The sequence below is a fragment of the Dermacentor variabilis genome, chromosome 6, assembly GCF_050947875.1.
Source record: "Dermacentor variabilis isolate Ectoservices chromosome 6, ASM5094787v1, whole genome shotgun sequence".
In the NCBI taxonomy this organism is placed as follows: domain Eukaryota; kingdom Metazoa; phylum Arthropoda; class Arachnida; order Ixodida; family Ixodidae; genus Dermacentor; species Dermacentor variabilis.
In genome coordinates, this window is record NC_134573.1 from 25,072,705 (window position 1) to 25,079,949 (window position 7,245).

A 7,245-nucleotide genomic window follows, 5' to 3' on the forward strand; every position below is an offset into this window, starting at 1 on the left:
AAAGAATGCTTTTTTGCACAGTAATTGTTTTCCTAATTTTTAATCAACTTCCTAGTAACAGATGATAGTAGAATGTTCATAGAAAAAAAGTGCTTCTAATACCGGACGCTAAGAGGAAATATGGTCGCACCAATTCAACATGAGGGCACGTATTCTCGAAAACACAACAGCTAGCGCCATGGGAAGCGTGCATATAAGCGGTGATCATGAATTCGTGCTCAGTAGGTGCCAAAGAAGTCCGTAAGCCATGCACCATTGCAAGCAGACGGAGCTGCACGGACGGCGCGCTGATCGGCTCGTGTTCGCCAACCAAAGCGGGAGACACACGGTCCGATTCGGTGTCTGACCCGGCGTCCGACGCGCCGAAACGGCAGCCCGAATCGAGGTGTTTTGCCGTGCCGAAGCGCCGGATCGGACGACTGGCGAGATCGGGAGCCGCGACGCGAGGGCATTTCGCGGGCAGACATCACACACCGACCGTCTGAGGGAGGCCGCTCGCTTCGCTTGCACGTTTGCCCTTCGCAACGACTGCGTCGAGTAAACCAATTGTATCTAATTACGACCGACCTAATATGCACAGTGTTAATTGTTTTGGTAAAAATAAGCACTCTTCGACGAGCTCGGGCTGGATCGCAAGCGCCGTCGGCCGCAGCGTCCGCCTAGCTATGCCTACCGGCCCTATCGCTGGCTTTAGTGGAGCCGTCAGTGGACAACGCGCCGTCGTGAAGTGTTCTGTCACTCGCAGGGGGATAATTTTATCGACAGTGTTCGCGTAAAGCGAAGCAGTGTTGTGCAGAGCTGTTTATATTGCGTTTCTCGACGTGGATATGAACTCAAGCTGGGGAGCTGGATGTGGGCGGAGCTTACGCGCCGCTCAATCTTTCGGATGCACGCCATGTGCACATTGCACATGTGCACGCACCGTGTGCCCCCCCCCCCCCCCCCCCCCGAATCGCCGGATGCAGCGCCGCACGTCGGATCGGACACCGAAGCGTGTGTCTGTATAGCTCGCTCATGGTTCGGCTTAAGTCCCTGTATATTCTTTATAAATAAGGAAGCCTACCTAGACACTGTAAACCCAACGATTGGGGCCTAAATGCCTGTCCGCCTCCCAGCTACGGCTTCCCTTGAGTGACAAAGTCCGATCTCGAAGGCCGTGCTTTTGCAAGCTGCATGCACCTGAAGCAATTGCGAATCTTGAAGGCAACATCCGCTTCGTTTGTATTATGTATACATTTCCTTAAACTTCGTATCACAAAGTACAATATACACACTTTTGGACCCAACAAATCTATTAAAGAACCCTACGAAATGTTAATAGGAAAAAACACGCAATTTTTTCATTTAAGATACATTTTTCTAAAAACCGCAGAGTGGCGCTACAGCACTATTTGTTTGGTCGACATATCACGTTGGTTGTAGTGAATGCTCCTTGCATTTAGGTGGTATTTGAGTTATATTTTAGAAGTGCCTAGACAAAATGTGCTCTTTGTCGTGTGCAGTAACCATCCCGAACCCTCCGGACTCGTGTAACGCCATTAGTTCACCGTGTGTTTCGAGCGATCCACCAGTGTCGACAGTGAGTGCCCTAGTACAGCGCCCGTCCGAGCTGCCTTTGTTCTGCCGAGCTGCCTGCCCGCGCTCTCGTGAAAAAGTCTGGTACTGGGGCTTCGAATCGTAGTTAGGGTGGCTAGAAGGGGAGGTGTGAATACAGGTGGCGCTTTCCTTCGGGCGCGCGTGACCCCCTTGCGCACCGATGCCACCAGGGGGAATGTGGCGCTGCCGCTCGCGGCGGGGGACTCGTAGCCGTGCTGGCCTGCGCCTCCGCTGTCAGTTGGTCTCGGGGCCCCTTTTGGAGTGTTCCTCGCGACAATCCGTAATTCGAGGGCGAGATGCAGTCGGCAGCGAAAAAGAAGACGGAGCTTTGTGCCCTGATGTTATACTGGATGCAAGAAAACCACAGGAAAGGTATCTCTTCCGTGCCCCTGCCTGCAAACGCAAGCGTGTTACACTGAATGAACGAGTGAGTTTGTTTTCAGGGGCATTTACCAGCTTATAGGACGTCGAGGTTCCCTGCAGAAGTCATGAGGTTATTTTAACATAGTTTTTCTCTCAAAACGGTGCATGATTGTTCTCTTTGGTATTTCAGACGGGGCAGCAAGAAAGAGGCCACCCTTGATGAAACTCTTCCGTTTCTTGATGAATGCGAGGCTCACTGCAATGGGCTCGGCTTTCTTAGTAACAGTACTTCTAAGGGGCTGACGATGACCATCCATTCAACAAAACACCTTCTAAAGTACCTTACCGACAATGCCGACATCATGTACATGATGACTTCGAAACTGAGCCAAGACCGCCTGGAGCAATGTTTTGGCGTTGTGAGACAAGCGAGTGGGGCAAACAATCATCCTACCCCACCTCAATTCATTCTAGTCATAAGGTATGTATACGTGCAAGCTTGGTAAATAGTACCAATGTTTTGCAGAAGTTCGGCATGCTTAAGTAACTAATGTTGCTTGTGCACATCCAGGTGTCTTAGCTTCTAGAGCCTCACGACGGCAATGTGTCGTCGGATGTCCTGGAGTTATCTGTTGAAGAGGTGCTGGCTGAACAAGAAAGCCACAGTGAAGACAGCGTGAAGGCTGTGCCAACAGATGCCGTGCAAGTGGCTATGGACCACCAAAGTTATGTAGAGCACCGCAGCGACGCACGGCTTAAAGTTTATTACATTGCAGGTTATGTGGCGAGAAGGCGTGTCTTGCCCACACATTGTGAAGACTGCAAAGCAGCATGTCTTAGTGATAAAGGCAATATCCCCAGAGAACTTCCATCAGAGGCATCCAAAGAGCGGGACCTTGGGGGCATTTTATATCCCCCAGAATCGTCCTATAAGCTGGTTAATGCCCCTGAAAAGAAACTCACTCGTTCATTCAGTGTAACACGCTTGCCTAGCCAAAGCTGTGGCCGAAATATTGCAGTCAATTCGTGATATGCCAAAAATTGGTTGCCTGGACCATTCTGCTACCCTGACAGCCTCAGTTACACGTTTTTATTGCCTCACAAGGATTCACTTTTTGCTTAAAGGTGTCAATCAGCAGGGCAGTGAGAAGAAATGGAAAACACTGAAACCTTGTGTGTTGCAAAGTTTTCACTATTTTTTTCCTCACTTGTAAATAAACGATTCCATGACCAGATCTGTTGCTTCACTGTCTGCAGTCATGGGAAATTGCTTATATGAGCGTCAAAATAACATGCTACATGTGTGCAAGTGCAGACAGAAAGTGGCTTGTAAATACGTCGAGACGAATTATCAGGTAATGTCTCTTAATCTGGAGACATTACCTGATACGCATAGGGTGACTGACTACTGTGCGTGACTACGTCATAGGGTGATTGCATAGGGTGAATGACTACTATGCGTGCGTCACGCATAAGGTGATTGACTGTGCTGATCTAGAGGACGACGGTCGCATTTTCAGGGAGGCGAAATGCAAGGCTCCCGTGTGCCGTATGATGCGAGTGCGCGTTAAAGAACCCGAAGTGGTCGAAATTATTTCGAAGCCCCCCACTAGCCCTTAACACCATGAGCCGCTTCACGAAATGTGCACAGACAAAACGCGTTTGAATCTCGATACAGTGCGAACTGGGCCCGTAAAATTTCGCAGGAGTAATGATGTGGTCTGACGTAAGATCGTTTTCGTGATAAATATTTATTCTTTGACGCTCGCAGAAAGCCCGGGATATCTGAAACGGGCTCACTTTCACTTCGGTTCTAGAGATGCAGCCGACGCGAGGCTGGCGAGGCGCTCATTTCGTCTGGCTGCTTCCCCCGCCTCGGTCAACAGCGCCGCCCCGCGGCATCGGTGCGCTGTGGGGTCACGTTTTCGCCGCCGGTATTCACACCTCCCCTTCTAGCCACCCTATCGTAGTGTATGGAAGACTGTTGAAGGTTGTGCTTTTGTGGAGCTGGAGTTCATCGGAAGTTCTGCAGTGCTTGCGCCAGAGAAACGTCGGTGCCCCTGTACCTGTTAGACGAGGGAGCGTTTGCCAAGTCTTGAAAGGTAAGCAAGTTTGGCGCTTGCGCGCATTCTTGAAGCTTATGATTTACGTAATGAGCGTTGTGTAACTAGCTAGAGCAAAGCGCTTTCCTATCGTATGTTAGCCATGTTGCTGTGCACATTTAGCAAGCAAGTTCACGAAAGCTTCCTCTGATGTTACAGCGTACTTGCATTCTGCTACCCGCCTTGATTGCTATGCCTGAATGGGCACACAAGTATGAAAACACATTGAAAGTTGGTGTTCGTTCGGTAGTTTCCTGGCAAGAAGTTATTCGCTATATAGGCATTCCCGCAAGTAGAGTACATGTGTAATGTATACGTCGATGTATCATGGGCTTCGCGCGTTGACACACGATTGCTGTTTGACGCTTAAGCAGATAGAAGCTTGTATGGACGTTTTTGTATGTATACAGTTCGGTTTGGAGGTCCGCGTCGCGAGAACCTGTGTGTATTGTTTATGTTCTTGAGTGTCTTTGCGTATTTGTCTTCTATGTTACAGAGCGTATATAGGCCGGTGTTACAATAACGAGGTTTATTTTTAATCTAGACATTTCAATCAGACGCCGGCCTTTAAGAAACACAGACCAACCAAATCTTAATAACGAGATGTCAGCTCTTGCAATAGTAGGTTACGGCAGTGGGTAATAATTTAAAGACTGCGATTTTGTAGCGTTACTTACCCCTCAATTCTATATCACTCTTCTCGCCCACCGCTAACGGCCGGCAGTTGCAGTACGTAGCACGGGCTGGGGCGTCGGTCAGACTACTAACGAATAGCGAAAAGGAATAGCATCGCTACAAAATCGTGGTCTTTAAATTATTACGCAAATTTTCTGCACAATGAGGTGTTATAAACACATCTTGCATGTACATGAAAAAAAGGTTTACAACAGAGATAACATATATGCATGGGCACATATATGTGTCAATAAAATACTCGAGCCTCTTTCTGCCTACAGAAAAAGAAGTTATGTCTCCTCGAGGGCATGGCTGCTTGCACTAATGAGCCTCCAAGGGAAGGTTTTCTTTAACCCCTACTTTTGATATCAAAATGCTTATGTGACATGTCATGTACAAACTGCTTGCATCAATTTCTCATTGGGATGAGCTGTCTAAAATTTAATTTTCAGTAATAATTGCAATAATTAGCTCCTTTCACCTGTTTTCTAATGACTATAAAGTTCTATGCTTCGACCTTGACAAACCTTTTATGAAATTAGTTTGATGAGGCCCAATATACAGGGCTTTCTAAATTGAAGGTATCAGTACCTATTAAAGACTATGCTAACTATGAAAATGCTGCTTGTGTATGTGGTTTATTCACTCTGTCAGACAAAATCTTTACACCCAAGTGCAGTCAGTAAATTGAAAACTGCTTGTCTGCAAGGGTAAGTCAGAGTTGTATTTGAAGACAATTGCATCTTGTTTGATAGTTCTCGAGCCCTTGTGTGTCACTAATCGAGCACTGCTTGGCCAATACTCGATGAGGCTTGAAGCTTTCAATGTCTGCTAATCACTAAAACAGCACCAGATCTCACTCTGTGTCAAGGGGTGGCACACATTTGCTTAGTTCTAGGCAGATGCATGTCTTTCTTTCGCATTGAAGTTCCCAATACTTTCTAGTCTTACGTAAAAGTACACAGCTCAGTACAATGCATGTATGGTATACGTAAGGCTGCTTTGTTCTTTAAACCGAATCAACAAGAGCAGCTACTTCTGTTTTTGCAAACCTTACCCTATTTCCTAACCATTCCTTGATCATACGTGTATAAAATGAATCTGTGCTTGTATTGTTTCACAGGTAGACATCGGTGGCGGTGTATATGTTGAAAAGGGCCTGCTGAAGAGGCTGTGCCTGGATGCTAACAACTCAGGCTTTCACTTCGCGGAGGGCCTCCTTAAAGCCCCTTTTTCAATAGAAGACGTTGAAGGGAGGTCCTTCTTTGGGCGGCTGTCAAGTGCCTTCCACAGAAGGATCCGTTGGATTCCAAGAAGGTCAACACCATACTAGGTATGTGTCACAAAGAAGCATCTTAATATTCTTTGTGCAGTTTTCAACAAAACTCATTTCATGGCAATTTCAGTGCTATCTTAGGGTATACTCCTTTCTTTCCAGCTAAAATAGCTATTAACCTGATTATAATAGCATATTATAATGCAAGCTTTGCCACCATAACTAGAAAATGGTCATTACTGCTGGCATACGTATTTTTGTGATAGAGGCCCCGGTCATATCAATGCACTGATAATATCCTGTCTTGTGGAAAGCTAACATGTTTAGTAACAAGCTCGCTTTGACAATGTCTGCCTGCACAGCAAAGGCATTTTATAATCTTGCTGTAGAACGTCCATAATGCCTGTTTAACTGCTTACATGTTGCTTGTATCATTTCGTGGTTCTTAAGTGCAACACAAAAGTCAACTCTTCTATGTACCTGTGCCCAAGCAAAGCTGCAGCACAGTTCTGACTGGCACCTTCCCTTTCCTAAGATAATTCACACATTAAACTTCCATGCACTGGTCACAATACGAATATCGAAGTTCATCAAACTGAAGTTGATTTACAGCTTTTGTTTGTAGATGACAATTGGTATGATAGAGCTTATGTGTCATGCATCTGTTGCTGTTACGCACATTCATCACGCTCCCAGCTCTAATGCACTAATTCAGTCATTTCATGCATTTTAGGACTTTGCAAAAAACAGGTGGAGATGTTTAGAGCTCACAGGGTTGAAAACTTGTGTCTTGTGCACTTCCTTTTTAAGAAACAGATGCATGGTGTGTTGCAATGTTACTGTAGCAAAACTAATATATTGCCTTTTTTCTTCTCTTTTCTAGACTACACAACGCAACATTTCAGCCTACTTCCAGGGCAGCTGGAGAACTCGTCCTCATTACTAGCCCGGGGATATTAAATGGATGTGTTCAAGCACAAATGTAAACCTGTCTTCTTCTGTTGCATGTCACACCTAGCCACTTGGCAATCACTATTCGCCAGAGATAGTTGACAGGATGTTACTAGCAAGTCGTTAGGATATATGAAGGTGGTTAATAAATAGTCGCTGCACAGTTTTTAGGAAGTAAATACAGATTTTATTCAGAGATAATTAAAGCTTATTTTTGCAATATATAATTGCAAAAGTAATTACCTCTGAATAAAATTTTTATGTACTTCCTAAAAACTGTGG

At 45.9% G+C, this 7,245-nt stretch overlaps 1 long non-coding RNA gene across 1 annotated transcript; it reads left to right on the forward strand.

The window, feature by feature from the left end:
* The first annotated feature begins 4,004 nt into the window (after positions 1-4,004).
* LOC142584102 (uncharacterized) lies at positions 4,005-7,031 on the forward strand. The gene is made up of 3 exons (XR_012828697.1): positions 4,005-4,061; positions 5,860-6,069; positions 6,896-7,031. It is a non-coding gene; the product is annotated as an uncharacterized LOC142584102 (long non-coding RNA).
* Positions 7,032-7,245: the final 214 nt, after the last annotated feature.